Source organism: Brachyhypopomus gauderio, chromosome 9, assembly GCF_052324685.1.
Source record: "Brachyhypopomus gauderio isolate BG-103 chromosome 9, BGAUD_0.2, whole genome shotgun sequence".
Lineage (NCBI taxonomy): Eukaryota > Metazoa > Chordata > Actinopteri > Gymnotiformes > Hypopomidae > Brachyhypopomus > Brachyhypopomus gauderio.
This window is the reverse complement of record NC_135219.1, coordinates 10,706,423-10,724,801: the sequence shown is the minus strand read 5'-3', so window position 1 is coordinate 10,724,801 and position 18,379 is coordinate 10,706,423. Positions and strand designations below refer to the sequence as shown.

At 44.9% G+C, this 18,379-nt stretch overlaps 2 long non-coding RNA genes across 2 annotated transcripts in view; one reads left to right on the top strand and one right to left on the bottom strand.

Moving 5' to 3' along the window:
* The first annotated feature begins 540 nt into the window (after window positions 1-540).
* LOC143522985 (uncharacterized) overlaps window positions 541-18,379 on the top strand; it is a 32,405-nt gene continuing 14,566 nt past the window's right edge. Inside the window, exon 1 of the long non-coding RNA XR_013133192.1 lies at window positions 541-708. This is a non-coding gene — a long non-coding RNA (uncharacterized LOC143522985). The remainder of the gene's footprint in view (window positions 709-18,379) is intronic.
* Window positions 1,377-4,985, bottom strand: LOC143522986 (uncharacterized). Its single transcript, XR_013133193.1, has 3 exons — window positions 4,864-4,985; window positions 1,857-2,014; window positions 1,377-1,670 (listed from the first exon to the last, which is right to left on the bottom strand). It is a non-coding gene; the product is annotated as an uncharacterized LOC143522986 (long non-coding RNA).

Genomic DNA, 18,379 nt, shown 5'->3' with positions numbered 1-18,379 from the left:
GCGCTGTTCACCTCTGGACAGACACACAGTGGTGGAACTGACATAAGGGCATATCGGCAGGTGCTGTTTGCAATGTATGTTTAGTCTCAGGAGTGCTGGTGGAGTCTTGGGTCAGGTGGGTCAGGTTCCCAGTGTGTCTATGGTCAGGTAGTGACTGGTCATGAAGTATGATGGCATTATGGGATGTATTATATGGCCTATAGATATTATAGCTGCAATGAATCACTGTTAAATAAATGTTTCTGACAATGGTGGGTGGAAATCTCCTAAAATGTGTCCTTGTCGGGAGATCTTTCTCTAAATTAATGAATACATGCATCACAACAAACTAGAATTGGAAGTATGTTAAAAAAAATTGTATGTCATAATATCCATAGAGCTGAACTATGGTGTTTTCTCTTCAGACGGTATTTCATGCACATTTCTTTCTTTTATTTATTAGACTAACGATGTGACAGTGAGAAGCACACCCCATTCATGTTTCTCTTTTCTCCCACATTCCTTCTGCAGTGATATAAACAGGCCGGCACAACTGACAGAAGCAGGTCTCCCCTCCAGAGCTCTGCTTTGCAATCCTAGACAGATTTTGGATTTACTACCACAGAGACCTGGCCTGTTGGCAGGGCGAACACTCCGCCGGGGGTGAGGCGAGGGCGGGGGGGCGGTGTTGGCTGTGTCCCAGCCCCGGGAGGGAAGACGAGGGTTCAGGTAAGATCCACCCCAGCCAGCCTCTGGTTCAGGATGTCCTGTCTGACATGGTGTGATACCACACGCTGATGTCAGTGGCCCACTCCCAGAGCCTTTGTTGAGTTCTCATGCCCCACCGCTTGTAGGGCCCATGAGCACACGGAAAAACGTGACTTTCTTTCTTCATCATTTCCGCTTCGCGGTGAGATTAGGAAGGTGGGGTGCTGATAAGATCCAAAAAGCTGTAACTTGCCCTGCCCCTACCCTTCCATCACAACGGGCGGGCGGGAGGGTGTCTAAGGTCTCTGAGAACAGCACCAGGGCACCCTCTCAGAGTCCTCCAGGACACTCTCTCAGAGTCCTCCAGGACACTCTCTCAGAGTCCTCCAGGACACTCTCTCAGAGTCCTCCAGGACATTCTCTCAGAGTCCTCCAGGACACCCTCTCAGAGTCCTCCAGGACACCCTCTCAGAGTCCTCCAGGACACTCTCTCAGAGTCCTCCAGGACACCCTCTCAGAGTCCTCCAGGACACTCTCTCAGAGTCCTCCAGGACACTCTCTCAGAGTCCTCCAGGACACTCTCTCAGAGTCCTCCAGGACACCCTCTCAGAGTCCTCCAGGACACCCTCTCAGAGTCCTCCAGGACACTCTCTCAGAGTCCTCCAGGACACTCTCTCAGAGTCCTCCAGGACACTCTCTCAGAGTCCTCCAGGACATTCTCTCAGAGTCCTCCAGGACACTCTCTCAGAGTCCTCCAGGACATTCTCTCAGAGTCCTTCAGGACCATGCTTGTGCTGAAGACGCTCTGTGGCGTTTTGGTGCATCCTCTCTGAAGAAACCCCCCGTGCTCTCCAGTTTGATGGCTCCTTTCACAGAACTTCACATTTTGGGTGAGAGGACTGTGCTCACTCTACACACAACCGTGGCCACGGAGGTTTGTTCAACCTCTTCTTCCTTTAGTAATTGTTAGCAGATTGGCCAGTCTGAAAACAAGACCAAAACTGAGAAACAGATTCTCCATTCAAGATTGGTTTTCTGTTGCTTTTGTTCATCCAGAAAGCCTTTGAGAAGCTTTATTGGTTTGCACCCATGTAAGAACGAAAACGACGGCTACGGAGCTGGAGAACGTGAGATGGAAGGAGAAAGAGAGATATGCTCGATATTCTTACCAGATGCGTCTCGCGGCCTGTCTGTTTTCGAGTCGCCGAGTCCCTGCGTGTTTATTTCTCCTGATCGTGTTCCAGGTCCGCCTGCCAAGTCAGTCCACCATAACCAGGTAGAATGATGGCTGCTCAGGAGATCAGAGCCTCTCTGTATGTCTGCCATGCTGAGTAAACAAATGCCAGTGTCACAAGATTTGAGCAATGCTTCTTAACTGGATTAGCTCATAGCAACCCTTATGTTATGCAGAGTTGTGTTGGTGAATGTACACAAGCATCAGTCACAGATATAGATTACCCATTTAAATGGCTACATGCCAGCACAGAGAGTTTTAGTTGGTTAATATTTTTGGAGCCTCCTCTTATGAACTGGATACGTTTCTGCACTCGTGTTTGTTAGGATTCGCAGATTTGTAGCCAGTAGAAATCACTTTAATCCCAAACATCTGCAGAAATGAGCATAATGCCTCATTATCAACCACAGTCGCCCCTCCCCCACTCTGCTGTGGGACTTGCTGTATATTATGTACTACATCTTAAATTATTGTTTGCATATGTCTGTTTATACACATATATACACTCAAGGTCTCCCCCTCGTGCTAGGTTTGATCTTAATCTAGATATGAGGAAATTTGGACAGCGTGTATATGCAGTGTGTGTGTGTCTGTGTGTAAATGCGTATGCGTATGCACTGTGTTTGTGTGTGTGTGTGTGTGTGTGTGTGTGTGTGTACACAGCTCTCTCTCTCCTCTCTCTCTCTCTCTCTCTCTCTCTCTCTCTCTCTCTCTCTCTCTCGGTCTGCAGGATTCCTGCACTGTCAGGGCAAAGCGATGCTTTTTTTCTTCTTTTATATCAGGTTCCAAGAGCAGCAGGACCCAGGTGCGCCCGGGGCAGAGAGAGGACAAACCTAGGTTCAAAATGCCATCTCTCTCTCCTTCTCCCTTTCTCTCTCTCTGTCTCTCACTCCCTCTCTCTCACTCCCTTTCTTTCTCTTGTCCCTGTTTCTCTCTTCCTCTTTCTCCCTCTTGCCCCCCTCTCTCTCTCTGCCTTAACTCCTCACACAGTCTCCCCTCTGACCCCTACATCATTCCGTTTCTCTCTTCCAAGTATTCATTCTCTTTCTCTCCTTCTTTCTCCCATAAACACTTACACACAAGCAGTATCATGCACTCAGGTCTCTTCTGACACCCCCAAGTCTCAAATCTGTTGCTCACAGTCCAAATCCTTTACGCTGGTAGCTTATAATGGTTCTGTGTGGTTCTGTCTTCCTGAGGATCACACCCAGATTATTCAGTTTGTATTCAGCCCTTGATTGTAAAGCCCTAATTAAACAATTGTGCAAGAATCTGAAACTTGGTGGCTTGTATGTGTGTGAGTGTGTGTGTGTGTGTGTGTGTGTGTGTGTGTGTGTGTGTGTGTGTGTGTGTGTGTGCGCGCGCGTGCATGCATACGTGCGTGTGTGTGTGTGTGTGTGTGTGTGTGTGTGTGTGTGTGTGTGTGCGCGCGCGTGCATGCATACGTGCGTGTGTGTGTGTGTGTGTGTGTGTGTGTGTGTGTGTGTGTGTGTGTGTGCGCGCGCGTGCATGCATACGTGCGTGTGTGTGTGTGTGTGTGTGTGTGTGTGTGTGTGTGTGTGTGTGTGTGTGTGCGCGCGCGTGCATGCATACGTGCGTGTGTGTGTGTGTGTGTGTGTGTGTGTGTGTGTGTGTGTGTGTTTGTGTATGTGGCATCCTCTGAATCAACTGTATCACAAATACACACATTCAGCTCATCTTTAAATAGTATGTGATGAACTGATGCCCCTTTGGGGCTGTTGTTGGTCTTGATGGCGGAGGGGGGGGGTGCTTGGCAGGGTGGAAATTAAATTTCCTGCTCTCCTCTTTCTCCCCCGGTCCGGATCTCACTGTGCGGAGATGGGAGGCTGCCATGGAGTGAACAGGGCGGGGGCAGGCAGGAAGTCTCTCATAGTGAGGGGCTCGGATGGAGCTCGGATCCCGGCGCCCGAGCCAACATTAGGGAGAGCCAGAGGTAGCATCACACTCGTCCCAAACCGCTTTATACTTATTTACCAGCCACTACCCCATGACTGGCCAGCAGGGGAGCGACAGACTGTACAATACCACATACCTGCATGTTTATACGATGCAGAGTGACACATGCAGTTTTCCTAACAATGACTCCTAACAATGGCTGGTTGAAGGTGTGTTTCAGTGGTGCGTCATATTTGTCTTGAGTTCATGCTTGTGGAGACCTTGTGACATGCATGGACTTAGATTTACAGCTTCTTCTGTGGAATTTGAGTATATGGAAATTTAATGTATCAAAGAAAAAAGGTTGTGTTGGACAGGAAGTGGTATGTGTGTGAAAGTAATCAGGATTCTAGGTTCCCCCACGTGTGGGGGTGGGTACACCACTCCAGATATCACCGTCCACATCCGGACCTGTCCAACTTCAGAAAGGCAGCCTAGACTGTCTGTTATACTGGTGCCACTGGTTTCTGGAAAGCCCATACTTATCTGGAAAGCACTGATGTCCTCACTGCTAAGCAGAAGTCCATGTAACACAGAATCTACCAGGTCAGAATGACTCTAGTTCCTACCAAACTGGAGAGATGTACTCAGTTAGTCCGGCAGTCTAGAATCTACAACCATAGAGCTTTATTGCACTAGTCTGGCAGTCAAGAAAACCCTAGAGCACTAGAGTTGATCTGAGTTAGTCAGTTCAAACAATCCAAACAGCCAATACTGTAAAGCTAATCTGAAAGTCTAGAAAACCCATGAATCCTGGAGGTGTATTGAGTTAGTCTGACAGTCGAGAAAACCCCATAACCTTATTCTGCTATTGTAGTAATGTTGTGAACACACTGACATCATGTTATACATGTGTCTGGGAATCTTAGATTTTCCCAGTTGGCCAATCCAGAGATATAGCCCTGACAGATGTTTAAAACAAAAACCTAAACAAACAAACAAACAAACAAAAGTGCACCACAAATTATATAAAGAATACTAATTACCAGCAGCTTCCTCGTTATGAAACAGGATCCTCCACCCTTGGAACATCCACCCTTGGAACATCCACCCGATTTGCATCCTTGCAGGTTCCTGTTTGGGGGACTAATTTTAACGAGATATCAATAACTGGAGTGGCCCAGTTACAGAGAGGAAGCCATGCTGTTGAGTAAATGCTTAAACAAAAAGCTGTTTTTAGAACGTTCCTCCTTAGCAAGCACACAATAGTGGGAAATAACAGAACGTGACACAGGGGGATACAGAGGGTCATGGCACACCATCTCTCTCTCTCTCTCTCTCTCTCTCTCTCTCTCTCTCTCTCTCTCTCTCTCTCTCTCTTCTCCCTCTCTCTCTCTCTCCCTCTCTCTCTCCCTCTCTCTCTCTCTCCCTCTCTTTTGCATATTTACACCAGCTCATCACTCATCAAAGGTCTCTCATAGCACTAAATGTTTATTAGCTGTTTTGTTGCTTTGTTACCTATATGAAACACCTGTAGAGAGCCGATGTCCAGAGAGCAGGTGAAGGGGACTGGGGGAGCCAGCAGAGCGTTGCTGTGGGGGTGTGGCTTTAGCAGGGCACTGCTATGGGGGCGTGGCTTTAGCAGGGCACTGCTATGGGGGCGTGGCTTTAGCAGGGCATTGCTGTGAGGTATGGTTTCTCTGAGCTGTGAGGTAACTGAGTGAGAATGTATTTCTAGCTGTAACATGTTCCTTTTCATATGCATTTATACATCCACATCCTCCAGGTTGTATGGCCAGGCACACAGTCTGGACACTCACAGCTCCATTCGTAGAAAACTAGCGACCCGAGAACCACTCTTGAAGCTGGAGGCACTGAATATGTTATGTACAATACTGGTATAATCACCTAATATCTCAATTTATGTGCTTCCAGTGTGAAACAGTCTGGTGTCATGTAGATGACTGCTACCACGGTTCTCCTTTTCTCCAGACATAACTCTCACTTCTCAGCTCTTTTACAGCACAAAGCAGTGCTATCGTGGTAAAATCAGGAATAGAAAGATTCCTATGGAACAAGTAAAAATTCCAAACTAAAACCACTTCAGGTTTCATTAATTTAGTATAGATGTTTTTGGCATATCAGCCAATATCAGGAATAAAGTCTAAAGTGTATTAAGGGATCAGCAGTGTTGTTGATGGCGTTTGAACATGTGGGCTTTCTTGTGAATGGCTGATTCCTGGTCAACTTGTTCCCAGGAGGGTGTGGTGACAGGATGTCCAGCCTGTTGCCATAACTACACTTAACCTTGGCCCCGCTGAAGTTAGAACTGCCTGTCCGTTGTTTGTTTAGTGCACTGCGTTGTGGTGCTACTTCAAACTTATTATTAAACTCATCTTTGTTCTCTGACATCACCTCCCAACACGTGTTACAGGACAAAGGGGATTTGATGGGTCAGAGATATCATTTGATTTCTCGTGACTTTCCTTTTTGGATTGTAAACACATACACGTGCATCTATGAAAAATATTCTCATAGAACAAATATGAACACGCTGTAAACGTCCACATTTTCATTCCACATTTAACATTATCCATGAACAACCCTTAACATATAGAAAACATATTGCATAGCTTTAATCAAGTGTACCAAACGTTGAAAATCTAATTTTAATAAATATTTATTTTTTATATTTATAAGTATGCATAACTTGCTTGGGTTTGCATACCTTTTATACGTTCATAGTATACATTCAAGAGTATACATTCATACTCTTCATAATTTCATTATGAATTCATTCATTTTACTAATTTATTCATTCCTTTATGGACAAATGCCAGTTTGTTTTGATATCACTTCTTGATACTGGCATTCTTGCATAGTGAATATGCTCGTTGAGTAAAGGGTACATATGCTTGTATCCAAGCTGTTGTCATCAAATCATACGCATCATTTCCTGCATACGCATTATTTCCTGCATACGTATATACTTATTTATACACAATTGCTGATTTCATACTGATTTTTCATTTGCAGAGTAGTTTCTGAGTGTGCATACTTACTGTTTGAATGCCTAATAAAAATCTTAATAAAAATAAATATTTCACTAGAAAATCAAATCCAGTGTAAGCTGAAAAATATTTAACAAAGATAAGTGACCTATGTTTGTATATTCTACAGATAATATCTCTGATTCTAGTTTCATTATACTGGAATTCACTGTAGTAATAATGATCGGTTTCAAATATGCTGCTGGGGCTTTTGATTTAGTGTTTTATTCTACATTAATTGTTTGTTCATGCACATACACACTAACAGAAAACCTATACTGACTTTAAGATATTGAATAGTAGTATAAATGTTGAAATTGATCTAACACATGAGCACAAACCTTTAGACTCTGATCTTTGATAAAGAACAGGTGTGTATGCAACACTGACAGGCGATAGCTAATAATTTGTACTATCTTGGCATCTAAAAGCATGATGCTATTTCAGTTCCTGCTTTGGAACTACACCCAAGTCTCCTTGGCGTTTGGGTTGAGGCCCAGAGTTATAGATCTTTCTGTTCAGATTACATTATCCAATACTTCTTGAGCAAGTTGACATAGTGCTGTGTCTGTATATATGTTTTACAACTTCCTAAAGACAATGAGTACACAGCAAAACACACCAGCATAAGACCCAGCTGCTCTGTGGCGCTATCATCATGTCTATGTGTACATTTATGTGTGCGTGTGTGTGTGCATGTATGTGCGTGTACTTAAGAGTCCACTGGACATGTTGGCAGCACCACTATGATGACCAGCTGGATAAAGGTCATGTGATACCCATAAAGGGTAACCATAGTAACTGTTAGTGTCAGTGCTGTTTAAAGACCAAAACCTTAAAAGAGTTGACTCATATCCCCACCAATAACAACAGCAAGGATCTCTTGGCATGGTAAAATTTGTGGAGTTTGAGGTCTTAAACTGCCCAGAGGGTAGGTGAGAGGGCTTGTATTGCCACCATGTTAAACGAATTTACTTGTTGTCAAATGCAAATTCCTTTGAACCATATTGGTACAGAGACATGCAGTAGCCCACTGAGTGTAGACATACTGAAGTAGTCAAAATGAGGGCCTATGGACCGCATCATGCCCCCCGCATGAAATGAGAGGCGCTTTGAGTTGTGCTATGTAGTTATTTCCTTGAGATACGTGCCCTCGCCTTTTAGACGCCATACGATTGTGGAACTTTACATGAATCAGCAATTACGAGATGCAGATACAGACGGCAGCATTATGTAAGATACTGCACATGACAAAATAATCAATTTTGCAAACATTTTTGAGATTGCATAACATTGTTTTACATTCAAATATAAAGAAAAAATGACTGATGAGAAAGAAACGAAAGAAAAACCTCATTTTCACTTTCTTTTTTCCTTTCTTTAACATGCAACGTGATGTGCTATTGGGGTGGTGGAAGGCTTTAAAAATGACTATAATCGTTTCAGTCAGTCAGTACAGGGAAGCCATTCTGAGTGCTGCTAGTCTTTGACTTTGTCATAACCTTCTCAAGAACCTATAGAAAACAATCACAACCCTATGTCCTGTCATACCATTTGCAGATAGGCTTTCATGTGTGGTCTATGGTAACATCTACTCATATGTTGTTGGAGACTTGTGGGGGTCTTTTTGAGAACCCTGCGGACATACTGCATGGTGATAATTGAGCACGGCCCTCTCTCCCTCTCTCCCTCTCTCCCTTCCTCCCTCTCTCCCTCTCTCTTCCAAATCCAAGAGTGGCCCAGCACTCCTGATGTCTGTTTAGTGTTTACAAGTGCTCCTTCTCCCAGGACGAGCTGTCAAAACAAGATGTCCCACCAGCGCAAGCCCATCTTCATGACGTCGTTTTACCATCAGGCCTGGGTACTGTTTGTTAAACTACATCGTGTTTAAGAATATCGAGGAGATTCTGGTTTACTGATGGTGTGTTAGGCTGTATTAATGGACACAAGAAAATGTATAATGTGTAGTATTTTGACACAGCATGCGTAGGCAAAGATCAAGTTGACCTCAGTGCACGTGTGTGTTGAAATCTGTATTTGCAGTTTAACATGAATGGATGGAGCGTCCTGATGAGCTTGTAACTACATCTTTACTCATGAGCAGTAACTCTACACAAAGAGAACAGGAAGCTTGTTAAAGAACGTTTGCCTAACATAGTTCCAAAATGACCTAAAAAGTCTGTAACAAAACAGAAGGCAAGATGCAGAAGGCACAATAACTCAGGAACTCGTTATGACAGAGGAAATTGGTTGAAGGAAATGCCATCACTCTCACACGGGTCCTTTAAGGGAATCTCAGTTCAACTTTCAACCCACTTCATCACCTGCTAGAGTGATCAGAGCACAGCCATAAAGATGAGTGAGAGAGCACGGGCTGTGTGCATTTGAACATGACCTTTGGCAGTGAACGCCGGCTGGACACATTACCAGCTGGAGATACTAAATTGCACGCGTGCTCCATCTTTATTCTTGTTGCTCCATCTTTATAAGATGACTAATGGTGGTGTCAGATGAGAAGCATGAACTCCTTAATATTTTTTTTTTTTTACTGTAGTGTTCTTTTCATGTGGTCTCCAATGCAAGTGAAACATCGATATTATATGACATATATGGATGTTCTGAGAGTGATCGTTTCGATTTGGAATACCTCTGCATCAGCGTAAAGCCATATAAAACTTGGTCAGAAGCAGCCAGTATTACTTTACACAGCAGTGCCCAGGAGCTGGTATTTGATACAGCTTCCTTTGATAAGGACGTCAAGAGTGTCACATCTCCATTTAAGCACCGCATTGGCAGAATTCTATCGTCCACCATTTCATGTGTAATGTGTGAATAATCTTTTGCATTGCAGTTTCCCTTGCATGTATGCCTGAATATAATTTATGAACACTACTTTAATGGAATCAGTGACATTTGCTGATATTCTGGAGATATTGCAGAACGATAATCTTAAATGGGTCTCTGCTTGTCCTAAATGGTTTCATTTATTTCAGACTCCTTTTCAAGTCAGAGAGGCATTAGGGTGTCTTTTATAAGCATTTGGTTACATATTCTTTCAACGGTCTTGAAGGGAGGCAAAGTGATCCATGTTTACGCTCAACGTAATCTGAATCGGATGGAGTGCTGTGACAATCCGAAGACTGAGAACATCGGAGTAGTCCAAGAAGTCAAAGCAAGCTTCTCTGCTTCAGGAGCGTAAACATGCATGAAAGTTGTTTATGCAACATATTCAATCATCATGAGATAGCATGTTCTACCAAACCACCGTTTCTCGAAATGTAATTTCATTTTACTGGTAAAATAAATTTGTTAGTCCACCTAGACTGCTAATTCTCAGGAAATTAAGACGAAATGATAAAATCTCCATAAAAACACCCCCCCCCCCTTTTTTAGGTTCCTTTAAAGTCCCATGCGTATATTCACTGATTTTTCTTGTGCTGGAAATCGCTTTGGACATCCATCACTGACAGGCCAGTATTGTGTTCAGGATTCTGCAATTATGCATGGGTCTGCTCCAAGGCAAATGTTTGCAGAAACATGGGACGAGGCTCTGCATCCCTGTCTGGGTGTAAATGATCTGGAATTCTGCCCCTTGTTTCTCAGCAATGACAATGAAGTTGCATAAGTGAGAGAAGACTTTTGAGTGAGAACCTCACTAACCACAGTGGTCTGACAGTGGTGTCCTAGTGGCACCGCGTGTAATTCTCGTCTTGCCACGTCTGAGGTTTTGAAACACTTCGTCCGTTACCCAACATGCTCTTGGACTCAAATCCTCCCGTAGGGAGGAACCTTCACGCTGGCACCGCGGAGGAGAGGCGAGCGTCGCAGGAATGTTTCCACCCCTTCTCCATCTGTTTAACGAACAGGGAGAAACATGTGAACCACTCGCCCGGCCATGAAGACCCCTCACGCCACTCATGTGTGATGAGGAGATCAGGAGGCCAGTGATGGGGAGGTTGCATGTAAGCTGGAGACCTAGAGACTTTACCCCAGAGTGGGGCTGTGTTTATCAAGGCAGGGGCCTGAGGAGTCGGAGCACCCTACATATGGTCCAGGTTAGGCCTGCTGTGTTTATTGCCAGTGTGCCTATAAGCCAGAGAGGCTGGGGTTATCCATCAGGAGTAGGAGACCCCGCGACGGTGCTCAGGGGCTCAGTTACCGTATCCCTGCTGCATGCAGGTAGGAGTGATCGCATGGTGCCCAGGAGAGCTGTCCTTAGCTTTGATTGACTAGCTTCGTGCTAGGAAAGGTGGAAAGGCAAAGGGGCCCTTTCTTGGGGCTTGGGTGAGATTTCGATCTGGTAAATGAAGTGTAAATCCTACATCTGAACAATAAATACATGTTATGGTATATCTTGTCACCTCAGCCTGCCAAGATTATGGACAAAATAAAAGTACCTTAACATTGCATTAAGATATTCAAAATAAAAGTCTACATGAAGCTAAACCTCTGCAGTCTGCTTATTACATAAAGAAGATCAAATTGAATTCTTAGGTGTGGAACACTTAATTTAAGTTTATTTACATCTCCATTGTGTGATTCATAGGAATCACTTCATTTTACACATAACTAACCCATCTGATGAAGCAGCTTATTGTGGAGAATTCCATTGGTATGGTATAGATTTTTTTCATTTTCCCATAATTCTGTAGGCTTTTAATGCACTCTTTAACAAACTGCAACATTGTCATTTTGCTCTCAAGAGATTACCAAAGTGTGTATCTCACAGCCCTATGAGGTTATGCTGATGTGTGCTTTGTTCATGATTGAAAGTGTTCTTTGGTAATTCTATACAGTGCTGTGCATGGTTTGCCAGATTGTTCAGCTGTAGAAAGCTCAGCACTGCCTTGTTGCATCTCAACAAATAACCAAACTGCTGCCACACCTGATTTAACTCATTGTTTTATTCAGATTTATTTTTCAACCTCCTGATGCTGTGCTGTGCTGACACTGGTGTTGAGGCAACGCAGAAGCAAATGTGACATCCAGATCCACCTCTATATATTCTAGAGTTCTTATATATTCTAGAGTCATTATATGTTCTAGAGTTCTTATATATTCTAGAGTTCTTATTCTAAAGGTTCCTGTGAATTAACTAATGATGCGATAACTGGTCAAGGAAGCGAAATGAGCAGCCAATTGAGCAATTCTTTACGGTTCCCTGGAGGCGATGTATGAAAGGGTCTGTGGTTCCTACATTACTCACCCAGTAGAGGTATAATTGCCTTTAAATTCAAGCTGACCTGAGGCTCACATTCTGCACTTCAACCTCTTTGTCAGTGTTTCATTTCAAATCCAATGGAGTGGAGTATCGTTTCTGAACATCATAAAGTGTAGCTATTATGGCTTGTGTTGTTATGGAGAACATTAGTCCCTCCTCTTATGCCTAGAAGCCTTTGTGAACCAATCAGAGACAAGCTTGCCATTAACTGGCATGGCAGAGCATTTGATCACACGTCTGCTCCCGCATATAACCACTGTAGACACAGCAGTCTGCTCACCTGGGACTAGTTAAATAAACTGCTTTGCCTTATTATTGGTGCTTTAACTGACTGACATTTTTAGGGACTTTAATGATTACTGTCAAACGTTTGCTCAAATTAGCTGAGAAGAAGTAATGGTTGCCAAGAAAAAATGAATTATGAGCTTTATGCTTTCTGAGTATAAGGTTGTCATGCCCACAGAGTTCATACAGTTCTTGGCTTGAACATACACTTAATGGCCATTCAGTCTAAAATACTCATAGATATGGTGACACAACAGCGTTTACGATGCTGGGACGTGGGCCCTCAATAAAGCAGTCGAACAGAAAACCGCCTACACAGATTGGAGTAGAACGTATGGGTGTGGCTTTGAGGATATGGGTGTGGCTTTGAGGATATGGGTGTGGCTTTGAGGGTTCTTCTCAGGAGAGCTCCATTGGTCGTTCTGTTACAATAGCTTTAACAAGTCTACAAAACTGTGTGCCACATGCACATCTTCTCATTGATGTCAACATGACCCCATCTCATTCTCCCAGTCCTCCACAGCCACCCCCCCCCCCCCTCGGCCCCCAGCTATCCAGCATGTGGTCCCGGGTGCTGCAGGTGAAGTGGCGTCCAGTCTCCCTGGACACAGCGTGAGCTTCAGCACGACACTGCCAGTCGAGCCAGGTGCGCTTCTGTTTATGCCTGCCTGCTAATTATGTCAAATATTATTGCAGCACGTCCCCTCCATCCCTTCTACCCATGTGTGTAAGATAGGGAAGAAAAGTGTGTGTGTGTGTGTGTGTGTGTGTGTGTGTGTGTGTGTGTGTGTGTGTGTGTTTGTGTTATAGTGGGAGAGAGAAGCTGTGGAAAGGAAAATGCCAGAGTTGACTCTGGGTAATTAGCACTACATGAATTAAATAGATCCCCCCCATCATTCTTGTGACGAGACGTAGGAACTGGACCGGTGGCATGTGTGTGTGTGTGTGTGTGTGTGTGTGTGTGTGTGTGTGTGTGTGTGTGTGTGTGTGTGTGTGTGTGTGTGTTGTGTTTAACAGAGTGGCCACTGACAGCAGCTACTGACAAATGGCTCTTTGTTTTCCTTCGAGCAAACTTTTTGGAAGTATTAATCGTATAGGTCAGACTCATTATAGGTTGAAAAGGCAGAGTGGCATGAAAATACATTATATGCTTTTGTATATGGATTTTGTTTTAAGTTTGATTGTAAAAATAATTAAGGATTCTTTAAAATGTGATTTAGTCATTGTGAGTTTATTTTTGCTGTTTAAAGAGAATTGACTGTAGAGTTTCAGCACATGCCACATTGTTTTGGAGACGTAGTGAAACATTGTGGCCCTGCTGAACAGCGTGATTAATAGCAGCGGTATGCTGAGAGCCTGGTGTGTTGGCTTCATGTACAATGGTGGAGCGGTGTCCATCTGGAGGAGAGAGAGAGTGAGGGATGGACATCCAACCAGATGGGCGCTCATGTCATGTGGCACTGTGAACTAGTCAACGTGCTCTTGGAGACACTTTTGGGAATAGGAGATATCAGAGAACACAGTTGATCTGGGTATCAACACTGAGACTATTATTTGAGAGCCCATGCGTGTGAGCTTTCAACATTTCTGGAAGTTGCTCTGAATTACATCATTACTCTATGACAAAAGTGCCATCTGTGTGGTCTTTACCCCTTTGCCTGGAGGACGGTGTTTTCTCACCATGCAAAAATAGGCCGATCATTTACGAGTATGTAGAGCATCATAGCTGGAGCCCTGGGTCGGGGGTCCCGGTTAAGAAGAGGCATTGTACTGGCGGAGTAGCCAGTGGTGAAGTTGTGAATGACTGGCCTATAGAACTGGACCAGTCTTCCTTTAACCCGACTACACAAGATGATCCCAGACCCTCAGGAGATCCTAGCTATGAGATAATGTGCCCAGATTCACTCTGATTTGATATGCTTTGTCCTATGCCGCTTCATGTTAAACATCCAGAATTTTGATAAAAAATCAATAAAACGTAAATGTGCAAATGTGTGGCAAGCGTTGTTGACTGCAGTTGAGGCCAGACACTGACTCTGTGTTTTCAGTGATAATACTCCAGGAACCAGTTTGCTTTTCTTTGCTGTTCTTTGTCATGTGGTGACAATGTGCTCCAGCGAGAAAAGGCTTCTTGATGTTTCATACCTCAATCCATGGTGTGTGTGTGTGTGTGTGTGTGTGTGTGTGTGTGTGTGTGTGTGTGTGTGTGTGTGTGTGTGTGTGTGTGTGTGTGTTCATGTATTCCCCCATCCACACACTTCAGGGTATTTTTAATACACTGTAATGGCAAGAACCTCTGTGGCCTCTTTCGAGATGGCAAAACACGGTGTGAAGACCAAAACAACATCTTGCTTCAGAGGATCCCACAGCTTCAGGATGGAGAAGGACACTGTGGTGTGGGGGTGCTGTTAATGGACGGACCCTCGAACTGCCTTTGATCTTCGGAGATGTACCATACTGTAGTTATTAGGTTGAAGGGACACGTGTGAATGGGAACAATGTGGTGTCTGACAGTATTAGATCACTCGTAGGATCTTCAGATGTGTGAAGATGCCACGCATCTTTATTCTGCCCTCTCACATGCTTCTGGTATTGGCTAGTATCAAATCATTACGTTACATTTCTAATAATACTAGGAGATATCAATGATATTCACAACATACGTTTATGTGTTCAGAGTGACAACCAAATTCTTAATCTTGTCATATATAGTACTAAAAGGAGTTAAAAACTTCATGAGCCATGAAATAAAAGAACACAGGCACTTTACACAATATTGCTTCAACTTGGTACAATGCTAAATGGCAAAGCAATGCATTACTCTGCAATACACACACTGCCTTATACTTGACAGACCTCTCTCTCTCTGTGTGTGTGTGTGTGTGTGTGTGTGTGTGTGTGTGCGTGCGTGTGTGTGTGTGTGTGTGTGAACACCATTTCTCTCTAACTTGACCCATGTTGACCCATTCTGAGGTCTTCTCACCTGGCATCAGCTGATAATGCTGTCCCTCTATCTGTCCCTCTGTGTTCTTTCTCTCTGTCCCTCTCTCTGTCCCTCTGCGTTCTTTCTCTCTGTCCCTCTGTGTTCTTTCTCTCTGTCCCTCTCTCAGTCCCTCTGTGTTCGTTCTCTCTGTCCCTCTCTCTGTCCCTCTCTGTTCTTTCTCTCTGTCCCTCTCTCTGTCCCTCTGCATTCTTTCTCTCTGTCCCTCTGTGTTCTTTCTCTCTGTCCCTCTCTCTGTCCCTCTATGTTCTTTCTCTCTGTCCCTCTGTGTTCTTTCTCTGTCCCTCTATGTTCTTTCTCTCTGTCCCTCTCTGTTCTTTCTCTCTGTCCCTCTCTCTGTCCCTCTCTGTTCTTTCTCTCTGTCCCTCTGCATTCTTTCTCTCTGTCCCTCTGCATTCTTTCTCTCTGTCCCTCTGTGTTCTTTCTCTCTGTCCCTCTCTCTGTCCCTCTCTGTTCTTTCTCTCTGTCCCTCTGTGTTCTTTCTCTGTCCCTCTATGTTCTTTCTCTCTGTCCCTCTCTGTTCTTTCTCTCTGTCCCTCTCTCTGTCCCTCTCTGTTCTTTCTCTCTGTCCCTCTCTCTGTCCCTCTGCATTCTTTCTCTCTGTCCCTCTGTGTTCTTTCTCTCTGTCCCTCTCTCTGTCCCTCTATGTTCTTTCTCTCTGTCCCTCTATGTTCTTTCTCTCTGTCCCTCTCTCTGTCCCTCTATGTTCTTTCTCTCTGTCCCTCTATGTTCTTTCTCTCTGTCCCTCTCTCTGTCCCTCTATGTTCTTTCTCTCTGTCCCTCTATGTTCTTTCTCTCTGTCCCTCTATGTTCTTTCTCTGTCCCTCTATGTTCTTTCTCTCTGTCCCTCTATGTTCTTTCTCTCTGTCCCTCTATGTTCTTTCTCTCTGTCCCTCTCTGTTCTTTCTCTCTGTCCCTCTATGTTCTTTCTCTCTGTCCCTCTCTGTTCTTTCTCTCTGTCCCTCTATGTTCTTTCTCTCTGTCCCTCTATGTTCTTTCTCTGTCCCTCTATGTTCTTTCTCTCTGTCTCTCTATGTTCTTTCTCTCTGTCCCTCTATGTTCTTTCTCTCTGTCCCTCTGTGTTCTTTCTCTCTGTCCCTCTGTGTTCTTTCTCTCTGTCCCTCTATGTTCTTTCTCTCTGTCCCTCTGTGTTCTTTCTCTCTGTCCCTCTATGTTCTTTCTCTCTGTCCCTCTGTGTTCTTTCTCTCTGTCCCTCTGTGTTCTTTCTCTCTGTCCCTCTATGTTCTTTCTCTCTGTCCCTCTGTGTTCTTTCTCTGTCCCTCTATGTTCTTTCTCTCTGTCCCTCTATGTTCTTTCTCTCTGTCCCTCTATGTTCTTTCTCTCTGTCCCTCTGTGTTCTTTCTCTCTGTCCCTCTGTGTTCTTTCTCTGTCCCTTTGTCTTCTTTCTCTCTGTCCCTCTATGTTCTTTCTCTCTGTCCCTCTATGTTCTTTCTCTCTGTCCCTCTGTGTTCTTTCTCTGTCCCTCTATGTTCTTTCTCTCTGTCCCTCTATGTTCTTTCTCTCTGTCCCTCTATGTTCTTTCTCTCTGTCCCTCTGTGTTCTTTCTCTGTCCCTCTATGTTCTTTCTCTCTGTCCCTCTATGTTCTTTCTCTCTGTCCCTCTATGTTCTTTCTCTCTGTCCCTCTATGTTCTTTCTCTCTGTCCCTCTATGTTCTTTCTCTCTGTCCCTCTATGTTCTTTCTCTCTGTCCCTCTATGTTCTTTCTCTCTGTCCCTCTGTGTTCTTTCTCTCTGTCCCTCTATGTTCTTTCTCTCTGTCCCTCTATGTTCTTTCTCTCTGTCCCTCTATGTTCTTTCTCTCTGTCCCTCTATGTTCTTTCTCTGTCCCTTTGTCTTCTTTCTCTGCAAGTTTCAATTCCTTCTTCGGGCTGCAATTCAAATTCTGTATTCTGCCTGATATTTTTAGTACACTGGTTTCATGCTTTGTCACTATTTGCAGCTATGGGAACTGTGCCATCATTGTCCCATGTACCCAGGGAGAACTTCTGTTCCTGAACAACAGATGGAGGCTACCTCCCCTGATGGAGGCTACCTCCCCTGATGGAGGCTACCTCCCGTGATGGAGGCTACCTCCCCTGATGGAGGCTACCTCCCGTGATGGAGGCTACCTCCCCTGATGGAGGCTACCTCCCGTGATGGAGGCTACCTCCCCTGATGGAGGCTACCTCCCGTGATGGAGGCTACCTCCCGTGATGGAGGCTACCTCCCCTGATGGAGGCTACCTCCCGTGATGGAGGCTACCTCCCCTGATGGAGGCTACCTCTCTGATGGAGGCTACCTCCCGTGATGGAGGCTACCTCCCGTGATGGAGGCTACCTCCCCTGATGGAGGCTACCTCCCGTGATGGAGGCTACCTCCCGTGATGGAGGCTACCTCCCCTGATGGAGGCTACCTCCCCTGATGGAGGCTACCTCCCCTGATGGAGGCTACCTCCCGTGATGGAGGCTACCTCTCTGATGGAGGCTACCTCCCGTGATGGAGGCTACCTCCCCTGATGGAGGCTACCTCCCGTGATGGAGGCTACCTCCCCTGATGGAGGCTACCTCCCGTGATGGAGGCTACCTCTCTGATGGAGGCTACCTCTCTGATGAAGACTACCTCCCGTGATGGAGGCTACCTCTCTGATGGAGACTACCTCCCGTGATGGAGGCTACCTCCCGTGATGGAGGCTACCTCTCTGATGGAGACTACCTCCCGTGATGGAGGCTCCCTCCCGTGATGGAGGCTACCTCCCTGCTGAAGACCTTGGGTCTTAGTTGCAATACTAATGTCTCCAACACATAAGCCCTGACGCTATGCATATTTTTCACCAGTTTTCTTTCTTTCTTTCCTGCCGTGACTTCTAGAGCATCTGGTGTAGGTTTTCTTCAGTTTCGGCAGGCCAGGAGGGCTTTTCCATTGATGGGCACAGTTGGCAGTCCTGACTTTCAAAAGCATTGCACACATATGGATGGGGCACTGATTATATTTAGCATGTGCAGTATT